At 47.3% G+C, this 12974-nt stretch overlaps 37 non-coding genes across 37 annotated transcripts; all 37 read left to right on the top strand.

Moving 5' to 3' along the window:
* The first annotated feature begins 229 nt into the window (after window positions 1-229).
* Window positions 230-348, top strand: LOC145152575 (5S ribosomal RNA). The gene has a single exon (XR_013733107.1). It is a non-coding gene; the product is annotated as a 5S ribosomal RNA (ribosomal RNA).
* Window positions 349-575: 227 nt separating this feature from the next.
* Window positions 576-694, top strand: LOC145153012 (5S ribosomal RNA). The gene has a single exon (XR_013733540.1). It is a non-coding gene; the product is annotated as a 5S ribosomal RNA (ribosomal RNA).
* A 230-nt stretch (window positions 695-924) lies between these two features.
* LOC145144175 (5S ribosomal RNA) lies at window positions 925-1043 on the top strand. The gene has a single exon (XR_013725191.1). It is a non-coding gene; the product is annotated as a 5S ribosomal RNA (ribosomal RNA).
* Window positions 1044-1274: 231 nt separating this feature from the next.
* On the top strand, window positions 1275-1393 carry LOC145154189 (5S ribosomal RNA). Its single transcript, XR_013734674.1, has one exon. It is a non-coding gene; the product is annotated as a 5S ribosomal RNA (ribosomal RNA).
* Window positions 1394-1623: 230 nt separating this feature from the next.
* On the top strand, window positions 1624-1742 carry LOC145145752 (5S ribosomal RNA). Its single transcript, XR_013726711.1, has one exon. It is a non-coding gene; the product is annotated as a 5S ribosomal RNA (ribosomal RNA).
* Window positions 1743-1972: 230 nt separating this feature from the next.
* On the top strand, window positions 1973-2091 carry LOC145145336 (5S ribosomal RNA). Its single transcript, XR_013726314.1, has one exon. It is a non-coding gene; the product is annotated as a 5S ribosomal RNA (ribosomal RNA).
* Window positions 2092-2322: 231 nt separating this feature from the next.
* LOC145145880 (5S ribosomal RNA) lies at window positions 2323-2441 on the top strand. Its single transcript, XR_013726832.1, has one exon. It is a non-coding gene; the product is annotated as a 5S ribosomal RNA (ribosomal RNA).
* Window positions 2442-2668: 227 nt separating this feature from the next.
* Window positions 2669-2787, top strand: LOC145153010 (5S ribosomal RNA). Its single transcript, XR_013733537.1, has one exon. It is a non-coding gene; the product is annotated as a 5S ribosomal RNA (ribosomal RNA).
* Window positions 2788-3016: 229 nt separating this feature from the next.
* LOC145148994 (5S ribosomal RNA) lies at window positions 3017-3135 on the top strand. The gene has a single exon (XR_013729854.1). It is a non-coding gene; the product is annotated as a 5S ribosomal RNA (ribosomal RNA).
* A 229-nt stretch (window positions 3136-3364) lies between these two features.
* On the top strand, window positions 3365-3481 carry LOC145150325 (5S ribosomal RNA). Its single transcript, XR_013731144.1, has one exon. It is a non-coding gene; the product is annotated as a 5S ribosomal RNA (ribosomal RNA).
* Window positions 3482-3712: 231 nt separating this feature from the next.
* Window positions 3713-3831, top strand: LOC145154188 (5S ribosomal RNA). The gene has a single exon (XR_013734673.1). It is a non-coding gene; the product is annotated as a 5S ribosomal RNA (ribosomal RNA).
* Window positions 3832-4060: 229 nt separating this feature from the next.
* LOC145145750 (5S ribosomal RNA) lies at window positions 4061-4179 on the top strand. Its single transcript, XR_013726709.1, has one exon. It is a non-coding gene; the product is annotated as a 5S ribosomal RNA (ribosomal RNA).
* A 230-nt stretch (window positions 4180-4409) lies between these two features.
* On the top strand, window positions 4410-4528 carry LOC145144600 (5S ribosomal RNA). The gene has a single exon (XR_013725610.1). It is a non-coding gene; the product is annotated as a 5S ribosomal RNA (ribosomal RNA).
* Window positions 4529-4754: 226 nt separating this feature from the next.
* LOC145155306 (5S ribosomal RNA) lies at window positions 4755-4873 on the top strand. Its single transcript, XR_013735753.1, has one exon. It is a non-coding gene; the product is annotated as a 5S ribosomal RNA (ribosomal RNA).
* A 231-nt stretch (window positions 4874-5104) lies between these two features.
* LOC145155305 (5S ribosomal RNA) lies at window positions 5105-5223 on the top strand. Its single transcript, XR_013735752.1, has one exon. It is a non-coding gene; the product is annotated as a 5S ribosomal RNA (ribosomal RNA).
* A 231-nt stretch (window positions 5224-5454) lies between these two features.
* On the top strand, window positions 5455-5573 carry LOC145145868 (5S ribosomal RNA). Its single transcript, XR_013726821.1, has one exon. It is a non-coding gene; the product is annotated as a 5S ribosomal RNA (ribosomal RNA).
* Window positions 5574-5799: 226 nt separating this feature from the next.
* LOC145153009 (5S ribosomal RNA) lies at window positions 5800-5918 on the top strand. The gene has a single exon (XR_013733536.1). It is a non-coding gene; the product is annotated as a 5S ribosomal RNA (ribosomal RNA).
* Window positions 5919-6146: 228 nt separating this feature from the next.
* LOC145150332 (5S ribosomal RNA) lies at window positions 6147-6266 on the top strand. Its single transcript, XR_013731150.1, has one exon. It is a non-coding gene; the product is annotated as a 5S ribosomal RNA (ribosomal RNA).
* Window positions 6267-6496: 230 nt separating this feature from the next.
* Window positions 6497-6615, top strand: LOC145139750 (5S ribosomal RNA). The gene has a single exon (XR_013721989.1). It is a non-coding gene; the product is annotated as a 5S ribosomal RNA (ribosomal RNA).
* Window positions 6616-6847: 232 nt separating this feature from the next.
* LOC145145856 (5S ribosomal RNA) lies at window positions 6848-6966 on the top strand. The gene has a single exon (XR_013726810.1). It is a non-coding gene; the product is annotated as a 5S ribosomal RNA (ribosomal RNA).
* Window positions 6967-7195: 229 nt separating this feature from the next.
* LOC145145843 (5S ribosomal RNA) lies at window positions 7196-7314 on the top strand. Its single transcript, XR_013726798.1, has one exon. It is a non-coding gene; the product is annotated as a 5S ribosomal RNA (ribosomal RNA).
* A 229-nt stretch (window positions 7315-7543) lies between these two features.
* Window positions 7544-7662, top strand: LOC145156020 (5S ribosomal RNA). The gene has a single exon (XR_013736446.1). It is a non-coding gene; the product is annotated as a 5S ribosomal RNA (ribosomal RNA).
* Window positions 7663-7891: 229 nt separating this feature from the next.
* On the top strand, window positions 7892-8010 carry LOC145145832 (5S ribosomal RNA). Its single transcript, XR_013726787.1, has one exon. It is a non-coding gene; the product is annotated as a 5S ribosomal RNA (ribosomal RNA).
* A 228-nt stretch (window positions 8011-8238) lies between these two features.
* On the top strand, window positions 8239-8357 carry LOC145154056 (5S ribosomal RNA). The gene has a single exon (XR_013734540.1). It is a non-coding gene; the product is annotated as a 5S ribosomal RNA (ribosomal RNA).
* Window positions 8358-8584: 227 nt separating this feature from the next.
* Window positions 8585-8703, top strand: LOC145153008 (5S ribosomal RNA). Its single transcript, XR_013733535.1, has one exon. It is a non-coding gene; the product is annotated as a 5S ribosomal RNA (ribosomal RNA).
* Window positions 8704-8934: 231 nt separating this feature from the next.
* Window positions 8935-9053, top strand: LOC145149931 (5S ribosomal RNA). Its single transcript, XR_013730768.1, has one exon. It is a non-coding gene; the product is annotated as a 5S ribosomal RNA (ribosomal RNA).
* A 228-nt stretch (window positions 9054-9281) lies between these two features.
* Window positions 9282-9400, top strand: LOC145155303 (5S ribosomal RNA). The gene has a single exon (XR_013735751.1). It is a non-coding gene; the product is annotated as a 5S ribosomal RNA (ribosomal RNA).
* Window positions 9401-9631: 231 nt separating this feature from the next.
* Window positions 9632-9750, top strand: LOC145154620 (5S ribosomal RNA). Its single transcript, XR_013735087.1, has one exon. It is a non-coding gene; the product is annotated as a 5S ribosomal RNA (ribosomal RNA).
* A 226-nt stretch (window positions 9751-9976) lies between these two features.
* On the top strand, window positions 9977-10095 carry LOC145153007 (5S ribosomal RNA). Its single transcript, XR_013733534.1, has one exon. It is a non-coding gene; the product is annotated as a 5S ribosomal RNA (ribosomal RNA).
* Window positions 10096-10325: 230 nt separating this feature from the next.
* On the top strand, window positions 10326-10444 carry LOC145148956 (5S ribosomal RNA). Its single transcript, XR_013729818.1, has one exon. It is a non-coding gene; the product is annotated as a 5S ribosomal RNA (ribosomal RNA).
* Window positions 10445-10673: 229 nt separating this feature from the next.
* Window positions 10674-10792, top strand: LOC145153978 (5S ribosomal RNA). Its single transcript, XR_013734466.1, has one exon. It is a non-coding gene; the product is annotated as a 5S ribosomal RNA (ribosomal RNA).
* A 230-nt stretch (window positions 10793-11022) lies between these two features.
* On the top strand, window positions 11023-11141 carry LOC145155775 (5S ribosomal RNA). The gene has a single exon (XR_013736204.1). It is a non-coding gene; the product is annotated as a 5S ribosomal RNA (ribosomal RNA).
* Window positions 11142-11371: 230 nt separating this feature from the next.
* On the top strand, window positions 11372-11490 carry LOC145153772 (5S ribosomal RNA). Its single transcript, XR_013734262.1, has one exon. It is a non-coding gene; the product is annotated as a 5S ribosomal RNA (ribosomal RNA).
* A 229-nt stretch (window positions 11491-11719) lies between these two features.
* On the top strand, window positions 11720-11838 carry LOC145144561 (5S ribosomal RNA). Its single transcript, XR_013725573.1, has one exon. It is a non-coding gene; the product is annotated as a 5S ribosomal RNA (ribosomal RNA).
* Window positions 11839-12066: 228 nt separating this feature from the next.
* LOC145148955 (5S ribosomal RNA) lies at window positions 12067-12185 on the top strand. Its single transcript, XR_013729817.1, has one exon. It is a non-coding gene; the product is annotated as a 5S ribosomal RNA (ribosomal RNA).
* A 230-nt stretch (window positions 12186-12415) lies between these two features.
* On the top strand, window positions 12416-12534 carry LOC145153976 (5S ribosomal RNA). Its single transcript, XR_013734465.1, has one exon. It is a non-coding gene; the product is annotated as a 5S ribosomal RNA (ribosomal RNA).
* Window positions 12535-12765: 231 nt separating this feature from the next.
* LOC145145820 (5S ribosomal RNA) lies at window positions 12766-12884 on the top strand. Its single transcript, XR_013726776.1, has one exon. It is a non-coding gene; the product is annotated as a 5S ribosomal RNA (ribosomal RNA).
* The last annotated feature ends 90 nt before the right edge of the window (window positions 12885-12974 follow it).

Genomic DNA, 12974 nt, shown 5'->3' with positions numbered 1-12974 from the left:
CTTTTTCGTTGTCCGTTTGCGTTTTTTTAGATTTTACGTGCGGTTTTTTTTTTGTTTTTTTTTCTTTCTTGCTATTTCTGTGCTCGGGTGGCCTCCGTTTCATGGTTCATGGTCTTCGTATTTTTGGAACGGAGCCGATCGGTCACGTGGGTCCCACGTCTCGTGTACGAAAACAAAGGAGGTTCTGCGTCTTTTAAGACATACAAGCAATAAGCATGGATAGTATTTCGGGTGCAATCATACCAGCACTAATGCACCGGATCCCATCAGAACTCCGCAGTTAAGCGTGCTTGGGCGAGAGTAGTACTAGGATGGGTGACCCCCTGGGAAGTCCTCGTGTTGCACCCCCACTTTTTCGTTGTCCGTTTGCGTTTTTTTAGATTTTACGTGCGGTTTTTTTTTGTTTTTTTTTTCTTGCTATTTCTATGCTCGGGTGGCCTCCGTTTCATGGTTCATGGTCTTCGTATTTTTGGAACGGAGCCGATCGGTCACGTGGGTCCCACGCCTCGCGTACGAAAACAAAGGAGGTTCTGTGTCTTTTAAGACATACAAGCAATAAGCATGGACAGTATTTCGGGTGCGATCATACCAGCACTAATGCACCGGATCCCATCAGAACTCCGCAGTTAAGCGTGCTTGGGCGAGAGTAGTACTAGGATGGGTGACCCCATGGGAAGTCCTCGTGTTGCACCCCCCTTTTTCGTTGTCCGTTTGCGTTTTTTTAGATTTTACGTGCGGTTTTTTTTTTGTTTTTTTTTCTTTCTTGCTATTTCTATGCTCGGGTGGCCTCCGCTTCATGGTTGATGGTCTTCGTATTTTTGGAACGGAGCTGATCGGTCACGTGGGTCCCACGCCTCGCGTACGAAAACAAAGGAGTTTCTGCGTCTTTTAAGACATACAAGCAATAAGCATGGATAGTATTTTGGGTGAGATCATACCAGCACTAATGCACCGGATCCCATCAGAACTCCGCAGTTAAGCGTGCTTGGGCGAGAGTAGTACTAGGATGGGTGACCCCCTGGGAAGTCCTCGTGTTGCACCCCCCTTTTTCGTTGTCCGTTTGCGTTTTTTTAGATTTTACGTGCGGTTTTTTTTTTGTTTTTTTTTTCTTTCTTGCTATTTCTATGCTCGGGTGGCCTCCGTTTCATGGTTCATGGTCTTCGTATTTTTGGAACGGAGCCGATCGGTCACGTGGGTCCCACGCCTCGCGTACGAAAACAAAGGAGGTTCTGCGTCTTTTAAGACATACAAGCAATAAGCATGGATAGTATTTCGGGTGCGATCATACCAGCACTAATGCACCGGATCCCATCAGAACTCCGCAGTTAAGCGTGCTTGGGCGAGAGTAGTACTAGGATGGGTGACCCCCTGGGAAGTACTCGTGTTGCACCCCCCTTTTTCGTTGTCCGTTTGCGTTTTTTTAGATTTTACGTGCGGTTTTTTTTTGTTTTTTTTTTCTTTCTTGCTATTTCTATGCTCGGGTGGCCTCCGCTTCATGGTTCATGGTCTTCGTATTTTTGGAACGGAGCCGATCGGTCACGTGGGTCCCACGCCTCGCGTACGAAAACAAAGGAGGTTCTGCGTCTTTTAAGACATACAAGCAATAAGCATGGATAGTATTTCGGGTGCGATCATACCAGCACTAATGCACCGGATCCTATCAGAACTCCGCAGTTAAGCGTGTTTGGGCGAGAGTAGTACTAGGATGGGTGACCCCCTGGGAAGTCCTCGTGTTGCACCCCCCTTTTTCGTTGTCCGTTTGCGTTTTTTTAGATTTTACGTGCGGTTTTTTTTTGTTTTTTTTTTCTTTCTTGCTATTTCTATGCTCGGTTGGCCTCCGCTTCATGGTTGATGGTTTTCGTATTTTTGGAACGGAGCCGATCGGTCACGTGGGTCCCACGCCTCGCGTACGAAAACAAAGGAGGTTCTGTGTCTTTTAAGACATACAAGCAATAAGCATGGACAGTATTTCGGGTGCGATCATACCACCACTAATGCACCGGATCCCATCAGAACTCCGCAGTTAAGCGTGCTTGGGCGAGAGTAGTACTAGGATGGGTGACCCCATGGGAAGTCCTCGTGTTGCACCCCCCTTTTTCGTTGTCCGTTTGCGTTTTTTTAGATTTTACGTGCGGTTTTTTTTTTGTTTTTTTTTTCTTTCTTGCTATTTCTGTGCTCGGGTGGCCTCCGTTTCATGGTTCATGGTCTTCGTATTTTTGGAACGGAGCCGATCGGTCACGTGGGTCCCACGTCTCGTGTACGAAAACAAAGGAGGTTCTGCGTCTTTTAAGACATACAAGCAATAAGCATGGATAGTATTTCGGGTGCGATCATACCAGCACTAATGCACCGGATCCCATCAGAACTCCGCAGTTAAGCGTGCTTGGGCGAGAGTAGTACTAGGATGGGTGACCCCCTGGGAAGTCCTCGTGTTGCACCCCCGCTTTTTCGTTGTCCGTTTGCGTTTTTTTAGATTTTACGTGCGGTTTTTTTTTGTTTTTTTTTTCTTGCTATTTCCATGCTCGGGTGGCCTCCGTTTCATGGTTCATGGTCTTCGTATTTTTGGAACGGAGCCGATCGGTCACGTGGGTCCCACGCCTCGCGTACGAAAACAAAGGAGGTTCTGTGTCTTTTAAGATATACAAGCAATAAGCATGGACAGTATTTCGGGTGCGATCATACCAGCACTAATGCACCGGATCCCATCAGAACTCCGCAGTTAAGCGTGCTTGGGCGAGAGTAGTACTAGGATGGGTGACCCCATGGGAAGTCCTCGTGTTGCACCCCCCTTTTTCGTTGTCCGTTTGCGTTTTTTTAGATTTTACGTGCGGTTTTTTTTTGTTTTTTTTTCTTTCTTGCTATTTCTATGCTCGGGTGGCCTCCGCTTCATGGTTGATGGTCTTCGTATTTTTGGAACGGAGCTGATCGGTCACGTGGGTCCCACGCCTCGCGTACGAAAACAAAGGAGTTTCTGCGTCTTTTAAGACATACAAGCAATAAGCATGGATAGTATTTTGGGTGAGATCATACCAGCACTAATGCATCGGATCCCATCAGAACTCCGCAGTTAAGCGTGCTTGGGCGAGAGTAGTATTAGGATGGGTGACCCCCTGGGAAGTCCTCGTGTTGCACCCCCCTTTTTCGTTGTCCGTTTGCGTTTTTTTAGATTTTACGTGCGGTTTTTTTTTGTTTTTTTTTCTTTCTTGCTATTTCTATGCTCGGGTGGCCTCCGTTTCATGGTTCATGGTCTTCGTATTTTTGGAACGGAGCCGATCGGTCACGTGGGTCCCACGCCTCGCGTACGAAAACAAAGGAGGTTCTGCGTCTTTTAAGACATACAAGCAATAAGCATGGATAGTATTTCGGGTGCGATCATACCAGCACTAATGCACCGGACCATCAGAACTCCGCAGTTAAGCGTGCTTGGGCGAGAGTGGTACTAGGATGGGTGACCCCCTGGGAAGTCCTCGTGTTGCACCCCCCTTTTTCGTTGTCCGTTTGCGTTTTTTTAGATTTTACGTGCGGTTTTTTTTTTTGTTTTTTTTTCTTTCTTGCTATTTCTATGCTCGGGTGGCCTCCGTTTCATGGTTCATGGTCTTCGTATTTTTGGAACGGAGCCGATCGGTCACGTGGGTCCCACGCCTCGCGTACGAAAACAAAGGAGGTTCTGCGTCTTTTAAGACATACAAGCAATAAGCATGGATAGTATTTCGGGTGCGATCATACCAGCACTAATGCACCGGATCCCATCAGAACTCCGCAGTTAAGCGTGCTTGGGCGAGAGTAGTACTAGGATGGGTGACCCCCTGGGAAGTACTCGTGTTGCACCCCCCTTTTTCGTTGTCCGTTTGCGTTTTTTTAGATTTTACGTGCGGTTTTTTTTTGTTTTTTTTTCTTTCTTGCTATTTCTATGCTCGGGTGGCCTCCGCTTCATGGTTCATGGTCTTCGTATTTTTGGAACGGAGCCGATCGGTCACGTGGGTCCCACGCCTCGCGTACGAAAACAAAGGAGGTTCTGCGTCTTTTAAGACATACAAGCAATAAGCATGGATAGTATTTCGGGTGCGATCATACCAGCACTAATGCACCGGATCCTATCAGAACTCCGCAGTTAAGCGTGTTTGGGCGAGAGTAGTACTAGGATGGGTGACCCCCTGGGAAGTCCTCGTGTTGCACCCCCCTTTTTCGTTGTCCGTTTGCGTTTTTTTAGATTTTACGTGCGGTTTTTTTTTGTTTTTTTTTTCTTTCTTGCTATTTCTATGCTCGGTTGGCCTCCGCTTCATGGTTGATGGTTTTCGTATTTTTGGAACGGAGCCGATCGGTCACGTGGGTCCCACGCCTCGCGTACGAAAACAAAGGAGGTTCTGTGTCTTTTAAGACATACAAGCAATAAGCATGGACAGTATTTCGGGTGCGATCATACCACCACTAATGCACCGGATCCCATCAGAACTCCGCAGTTAAGCGTGCTTGGGCGAGAGTAGTACTAGGATGGGTGACCCCCTGGGAAGTCCTCGTGTTGCACCCCCCTTTTTCGTTGTCCGTTTGCGTTTTTTTAGATTTTACGTGCGGTTTTTTTTTGTTTTTTTTTTCTTGCTATTTCTATGCTCGGGTGGCCTCCGTTTCATGGTTCATGGTCTTCGTATTTTTGGAACGGAGCCGATCGGTCACGTGGGTCCCACGCCTCGCGTACGAAAACAAAGGAGGTTCTGCGTCTTTTAAGACATACAAGCAATAAGCATGGATAGTATTTCGGGTGCGATCATACCAGCACTAATGCACCGGATCCCATCAGAACTCCGCAGTTAAGCGTGCTTGGGCGAGAGTGGTACTAGGATGGGTGACCCCCTGGGAAGTCCTCGTGTTGCACCCCCCTTTTTCGTTGTCCGTTTGCGTTTTTTTAGATTTTACGTGCGGTTTTTTTTTTGTTTTTTTTTTCTTGCTTGCTATTTCTATGCTCGGGTGGCCTCCGTTTCATGGTTCATGGTCTTCGTATTTTTGGAACGGAGCCGATCGGTCACGTGGGTCCCACGCCTCGCGTACGAAAACAAAGGAGGTTCTGCGTCTTTTAAGACATACAAGCAATAAGCATGGATAGTATTTCGGGTGCGATCATACCAGCACTAATGCACCGGATCCCATCAGAACTCCGCAGTTAAGCGTGCTTGGGCGAGAGTGGTACTAGGATGGGTGACCCCCTGGGAAGTCCTCGTGTTGCACCCCCCTTTTTGGTTGTCCGTTTGCGTTTTTTTAGATTTTACGTGCGGTTTTTTTGTTGTTTTTTTTTTCTTTCTTGCTATTTCTATGCTCGGGTGGCCTCCGTTTCATGGTTCATGGTCTTCGTATTTTTGGAACGGAGCCGATCGGTCACGTGGGTCCCACGCCTCGCGTACGAAAACAAAGGAGGTTCTGCGTCTTTTAAGACATACAAGCAATAAGCATGGATAGTATTTCGGGTGCGATCATACCAGCACTAATGCACCGGATCCCATCAGAACTCCGCAGTTAAGCGTGCTTGGGCGAGAGTAGTACTAGGATGGGTGACCCCCTGGGAAGTCCTCGTGTTGCACCCCCCTTTTTCGTTGTCCGTTTGCGTTTTTTTAGATTTTACGTGCGGTTTTTTTTTGTTTTTTTTTTCTTGCTATTTCTATGCTCCGGTGGCCTCCGTTTCATGGTTCATGGTCTTCGTATTTTTGGAACGGAGCCGATCGGTCACGTGGGTCCCACGCCTCGCGTACGAAAACAAAGGAGGTTCTGTGTCTTTTAAGACATACAAGCAATAAGCATGGACAGTATTTCGGGTGCGATCATACCAGCACTAATGCACCGGATCCCATCAGAACTCCGCAGTTAAGCGTGCTTGGGCGAGAGTAGTACTAGGATGGGTGACCCCATGGGAAGTCCTCGTGTTGCACCCCCTTTTTCGTTGTCCGTTTGCGTTTTTTTAGATTTTACGTGCGGTTTTTCTTTGTTTTTTTTTCTTTCTTGCTATTTCTATGCTCGGGTGGCCTCCGCTTCATGGTTGATGGTCTTCGTAATTTTGGAACGGAGCTGATCGGTCACGTGGGTCCCACGCCTCGCGTACGAAAACAAAGGAGTTTCTGCGTCTTTTAAGACATACAAGCAATAAGCATGGATAGTATTTTGGGTGCGATCATACCAGCACTAATGCACCGCATCCCATCAGAACTCCGCAGTTAAGCGTGCTTGGGCGAAAGTAGTACTAGGATGGGTGACCCCCCTGGGAAGTCCTCGTGTTGCACCCCCCCTTTTTCGTTGTCCGTTTGCGTTTTTTTAGATTTTACGTGCGGTTTTTTTTTGTTTTTTTTTCTTTCTTGCTATTTCTATGCTCGGGTGGCCTCCGTTTCATGGTTCATGGTCTTCGTATTTTTGGAACGGAGCCGATCGGTCACGTGGGTCCCACGCCTCGCGTACGAAAACAAAGGAGGTTCTGCGTCTTTTAAGACATACAAGCAATAAGCATGGATAGTATTTCGGGTGTGATCATACCAGCACTAATGCACCGGATCCCATCAGAACTCCGCAGTTAAGCGTGTTTGGGCGAGAGTAGTACTAGGATGGGTGACCCCCTGGGAAGTCCTCGTGTTGCACCCCCCTTTTTCGTTGTCCGTTTGCGTTTTTTTAGATTTTACGTGCGGTTTTTTTTTTTGTTTTTTTTTTCTTTCTTGCTATTTCTATGCTCGGGTGGCCTCCGTTTCATGGTTCATGGTCTTCGTATTTTTGGAACGGAGCCGATCGGTCACGTGGGTCCCACGCCTCGCGTACGAAAACAAAGGAGGTTCTCCGTCTTTTAAGACATACAAGCAATAAGCATGGATAGTATTTCGGGTGCGATCATACCAGCACTAATGCACCGGATCCCATCAGAACTCCGCAGTTAAGCGTGCTTGGGCGAGAGTAGTACTAGGATGGGTGACCCCCTGGGAAGTCCTCGTGTTGCACCCCCCTTTTTCGTTGTCCGTTTGCGTTTTTTTAGATTTTACGTGCGGTTTTTTTTTGTTTTTTTTTCTTTCTTGCTATTTCTATGCTCGGGTGGCCTCCGTTTCATGGTTCATGGTCTTCGTATTTTTGGAACGGAACCGATCGGTCACGTAGGTCCCACGCCTCGCGTACGAAAACAAAGGAGGTTCTGCGTCTTTTAAGACATACAAGCAATAAGCATGGATAGTATTTCGGGTGCGATCATACCAGCACTAATGCACCGGATCCCATCAGAACTCCGCAGTTAAGCGTGCTTGGGCGAGAGTAGTACTAGGATGGGTGACCCCCTGGGAAGTCCTCGTGTTGCACCCCCCTTTTTCGTTGTCTGTTTGCGTTTTTTTAGATTTTACGTGCGGTTTTTTTTTGTTTTTTTTTCTTTCTTGCTATTTCTATGCTCGGGTGGCCTCCGCTTCATGGTTGATGGTTTTCGTATTTTTGGAACGGAGCCGATCGGTCACGTGGGTTCCACGCCTCGCGTACGAAAACAAAGGAGGTTCTGCGTCTTTTAAGACATACAAGCAATAAGCATGGATAGTATTTCGGGTGCGATCATACCAGCACTAATGCACCGGATCCCATCAGAACTTCGCAGTTAAGCGTGCTTGGGCGAGAGTAGTACTAGGATGGGTGACCCCCTGGGAAGTCCTCGTGTTGCACCCCCTTTTTTCGTTGTCCGTTTGCGTTTTTTTAGATTTTACGTGCGGTTTTTTTTTTGTTTTTTTTCTTTCTTGCTATTTCTATGCTCGGGTGGCCTCCGTTTCATGGTTCATGGTCTTCGTATTTTTGGAACGGAGCCGATCGGTCACGTGGGTCCCACGCCTCGCGTACGAAAACAAAGGAGGTTCTGCGTCTTTTAAGACATACAAGCAATAAGCATGGATAGTATTTCGGGTGCGATCATACCAGCACTAATGCACCGGATCCCATCAGAACTCCGCAGTTAAGCGTGCTTGGGCGAGAGTAGTACTAGGATGGGTGACCCCCTGGGAAGTCCTCGTGTTGCACCCCCTTTTTTCGTTGTCCGTTTGCGTTTTTTTAGATTTTACGTGCGGTTTTTTTTTGTTTTTTTTCTTTCTAGCTATTTCTATGCTCGGGTGGCCTCCGCTTCATGGTTGATGCTTTTCGTATTTTTGGAACGGAGCCGATCGGTCACGTGGGTTCCACGCCTCGCGTACGAAAACAAAGGAGGTTCTGCGTCTTTTAAGACATAAAAGCAATAAGCATGGATAGTATTTCGGGTGCGATCATACCAGCACTAATGCACCGGATCCCATCAGAACTCCGCAGTTAAGTGTGCTTGGGCGAGAGTAGTACTAGGATGGGTGACCCCCTGGGAAGTCCTCGTGTTGCACCCCCACTTTTTCGTTGTCCGTTTGCGTTTTTTTAGATTTTACGTGCGGTTTTTTTTTGTTTTTTTTTTCTTGCTATTTCTATGCTCGGGTGGCCTCCGTTTCATGGTTCATGGTCTTCGTATTTTTGGAACGGAGCCGATCGGTCACGTGGGTCCCACGCCTCGCGTACGAAAACAAAGGAGGTTATGTGTCTTTTAAGACATACAAGCAATAAGCATGGACAGTATTTCGGGTGCGATCATACCAGCACTAATGCACCGGATCCCATCAGAACTCCGCAGTTAAGCGTGCTTGGGCGAGAGTAGTACTAGGATGGGTGACCCCATGGGAAGTCCTCGTGTTGCACCCCCCTTTTTCGTTGTCCGTTTGCGTTTTTTTAGATTTTACGTGCGGTTTTTTTTTGTTTTTTTTTTTCTTTCTTGCTATTTCTATGCTCGGGTGGCCTCCGCTTCATGGTTGATGGTCTTCGTATTTTTGGAACGGAGCTGATCGGTCACGTGGGTCTCACGCCTCGCGTACGAAAACAAAGGAGTTTCTGCGTCTTTTAAGACATACAAGCAATAAGCATGGATAGTATTTTCGGTGAGATCATACCAGCACTAATGCACCGGATCCCATCAGAACTCCGCAGTTAAGCGTGCTTGGGCGATAGTAGTACTAGGATGGGTGACCCCCTGGGAAGTCCTCGTGTTGCACCCCCTTTTTCGTTGTCCGTTTGCGTTTTTTTAAATTTTACGTGCGGTTTTTTTTTGTTTTTTTTTCTTTCTTGCTATTTCTATGCTCGGGTGGCCTCCGTTTCATGGTTCATGGTCTTCGTATTTTTGGAACGGAGCCGATCGGTCACGTGGGTCCCACGCCTCGCGTACGAAAACAAAGGAGGTTCTGCGTCTTTTAAGACATACAAGTAATAAGCATGGATAGTATTTCGGGTGCGATCATACCAGCACTAATGCACCGGATCCCATCAGAACTCCGCAGTTAAGCGTGCTTGGGCGAGAGTGGTACTAGGATGGGTGACCCCCTGGGAAGTCCTCGTGTTGCACCCCCCTTTTTCGTTGTCCGTTTGCATTTTTTTAGATTTTACGTGCGGTTTTTTTTTTGTTTTTTTTTTCTTTCTTGCTATTTCTATGCTCGGGTGGCCTCCGTTTCATGGTTCATGGTCTTCGTATTTTTGGAACGGAGCCGATCGGTCACGTGGGTCCCACGCCTCGCGTACGAAAACAAAGGAGGTTCTGCGTCTTTTAAGACATACAAGCAATAAGCATGGATAGTATTTCGGGTGCGATCATACCAGCACTAATGCACCGGATCCCATCAGAACTCCGCAGTTAAGCGTGCTTGGGCGAGAGTAGTACTAGGATGGGTGACCCCCAGGGAAGTCCTCGTGTTGCACCCCCCTTTTTCGTTGTCCGTTTGCGTTTTTTTAGATTTTACGTGCGGTTTTTTTTTGTTTTTTTTTTCTTGCTATTTCTATGCTCGGGTGGCCTCCGTTTCATGGTTCATGGTCTTCGTATTTTTGGAACGGAGCCGATCGGTCACGTGGGTCCCACGCCTCGCGTACGAAAACAAAGGAGGTTCTGTGTCTTTTAAGACATACAAGCAATAAACATGGACAGTATTTCGGGTGCGATCATACCAGCACTAATGCACCGGATCCCATCAGAACTCCGCAGTTAAGCGTGCTTGGGCGAGAGTAGTACTAGGATGGGTGACCCCATGGGAAGTCCTCGTGTTGCACCCCCTTTTTCGTTGTCCGTTTGCGTTTTTTTAGATTTTACGTGCGGTTTTTTTTTGTTTTTTTTTTTCTTTCTTGCTATTTCTATGCTCGGGTGGCCTCCGCTTCATGGTTGATGGTCTTCGTATTTTTGGAACGGAGCTGATCGGTCACGTGGGTCCCACGCCTCGCGTACGAAAACAAAGGAGTTTCTGCGTCTTTTAAGACATACAAGCAATAAGCATGGATAGTATTTTGGGTGCGATCATACCAGCACTAATGCACCGCATCCCATCAGAACTCCGCAGTTAAGCGTGCTTGGGCGAGAGTATTACTAGGATGGGTGACCCCCTGGGAAGTCCTCGTGTTGCACCCCCCTTTTTCGTTGTCCGTTTGCGTTTTTTTAGATTTTACGTGCGGTTTTTTTTTGTTTTTTTTTCTTTCTTGCTATTTCTATGCTCGGGTGGCCTCCGTTTCATGGCTCATGGTCTTCGTATTTTTGGAACGGAGCCGATCGGTCACGTGGGTCCCACGCCTCGCGTACGAAAACAAAGGAGGTTCTGCGTCTTTTAAGACATACAAGCAATAAGCATGGATAGTATTTCGGGTGTGATCATACCAGCACTAATGCACCGGATCCCATCAGAACTCCGCAGTTAAGCGTGCTTGGGCGAGAGTAGTACTAGGATGGGTGACCCCCTGGGAAGTCCTCGTGTTGCACCCCCCTTTTTCGTTGTCCGTTTGCGTTTTTTTAGATTTTACGTGCGGTTTTTTTTTTGTTTTTTTTTCTTTCTTGCTATTTCTATGCTCGGGTGGCCTCCGTTTCATGGTTCATGGTCTTCGTATTTTTGGAACGGAGCCGATCGGTCACGTGGGTCCCACGCCTCGCGTACGAAAACAAAGGATGTTCTCCGTCTTTTAAGACATACAAGCAATAAGCATGGATAGTATTTCGGGTGCGATCATACCAGCACTAATGCACCGGATCCCATCAGAACTCCGCAGTTAAGCGTGCTTGGGTGAGAGTAGTACTAGGATGGGTGACCCCCTGGGAAGTCCTCGTGTTGCACCCCCCTTTTTCGTTGTCCGTTTGCGTTTTTTTAGATTTTACGTGTGGTTTTTTTTTGTTTTTTTTTTCTTTCTTGCTATTTCTATGCTCGGGTGGCCTCTGTTTCATGGTTCATGGTCTTCGTATTTTTGGAACGGAACCGATCGGTCACGTAGGTCCCACGCCTCGCGTACGAAAACAAAGGAGGTTCTGCGTCTTTTAAGACATACAAGCAATAAGCATGGATAGTATTTCGGGTGCGATCATACCAGCACTAATGCACCGGATCCCATCAGAACTCCGCAGTTAAGCGTGCTTGGGCGAGAGTAGTACTAGGATGGGTGACCCTCTGGGAAGTCCTCGTGTTGCACCCCCCTTTTTCGTTGTCTGTTTGCGTTTTTTTAGATTTTACGTGCGGTTTTTTTTTGTTTTTTTTTCTTTCTTGCTATTTCTATGCTCGGGTGGCCTCCGCTTCATGGTTGATGGTTTTCGTATTTTTGGAACGGAGCCGATCGGTCACGTGGGTTCCACGCCTCGCGTACGAAAACAAAGGAGGTTCTGCGTCTTTTAAGACATACAAGCAATAAGCATGGACAGTATTTCGGGTGCGATCATACCAGCACTAATGCACCGGATCCCATCAGAACTCCGCAGTTTAGCGTGCTTGGGCGAGAGTAGTACTAGGATGGGTGACCCCATGGGAAGTCCTCGTGTTGCACCCCCTTTTTCGTTGTCCGTTTGCGTTTTTTTAGATTTTACGTGCGGTTTTTTTTTGTTTTTTTTTCTTTCTTGCTATTTCTATGCTCGGGTGGCCTCCGCTTCATGGTTGATGGTCTTCGTATTTTTGGAACGGAGCTGATCGGTCACGTGGGTCCCACGCCTCGCGTACGAAAACAAAGGAGTTTCTGCGTCTTTTAAGACATACAAGCAATAAGCATGGATAGTATTTTGGGTGCGATCATACCAGCACTAATGCACCGCATCCCATCAGAACTCCGCAGTTAAGCGTGCTTGGGCGAGAGTATTACTAGGATGGGTGACCCCCTGGGAAGTCCTCGTGTTGCACCCCCCTTTTTCGTTGTCCGTTTGCGTTTTTTTAGATTTTACGTGCGGTTTTTTTTTGTTTTTTTTTTCTTTCTTGCTATTTCTATGCTCGGGTGGCCTCCGTTTCATGGTTCATGGTCTTCATATTTTTGGAACGGAGCCGATCGGTCACGTGGGTCCCACGCCTCGCGTACGAAAACAAAGGAGGTTCTGCGTCTTTTAAGACATACAAGCAATAAGCATGGATAGTATTTCGGGTGTGATCATACCAGCACTAATGCACCGGATCCCATCAGAACTCCGCAGTTAAGCGTGCTTGGGCGAGAGTAGTACTAGGATGGGTGACCCCCTGGGAAGTCCTCGTGTTGCACCCCCCTTTTTCGTTGTCCGTTTGCGTTTTTTTAGATTTTACGTGCGGTTTTTTTTTTTGTTTTTTTTTCTTTCTTGCTATTTCTATGCTCGGGTGGCCTCCGTTTCATGGTTCATGGTCTTCGTATTTTTGGAACGGAGCCGATCGGTCACGTGGGTCCCACGCCTCGCGTACGAAAACAAAGGATGTTCTCCGTCTTTTAAGACATACAAGCAATAAGCATGGATAGTATTTCGGGTGCGATCATACCAGCACTAATGCACCGGATCCCATCAGAACTCCGCAGTTAAGCGTGCTTGGGCGAGAGTAGTACTAGGATGGGTGACCCCCTGGGAAGTCCTCGTGTTGCACCCCCCTTTTTCGTTGTCCGTTTGCGTTTTTTTAGATTTTACGTGCGGTTTTTTTTTGTTTTTTTTTTCTTTCTTGCTATTTCTATGCTCGGGT

The sequence above is a fragment of the Lactuca virosa genome, chromosome 1, assembly GCF_052849685.1.
Source record: "Lactuca virosa cultivar CGN04683 chromosome 1, Lactuca_virosa_CGN04683_v6, whole genome shotgun sequence".
NCBI classification, from domain to species: Eukaryota; Viridiplantae; Streptophyta; class Magnoliopsida; order Asterales; family Asteraceae; genus Lactuca; species Lactuca virosa.
The sequence above is the reverse complement of the archived record's forward strand: the minus strand, read 5'-3'. Positions and strand labels throughout refer to the sequence as shown.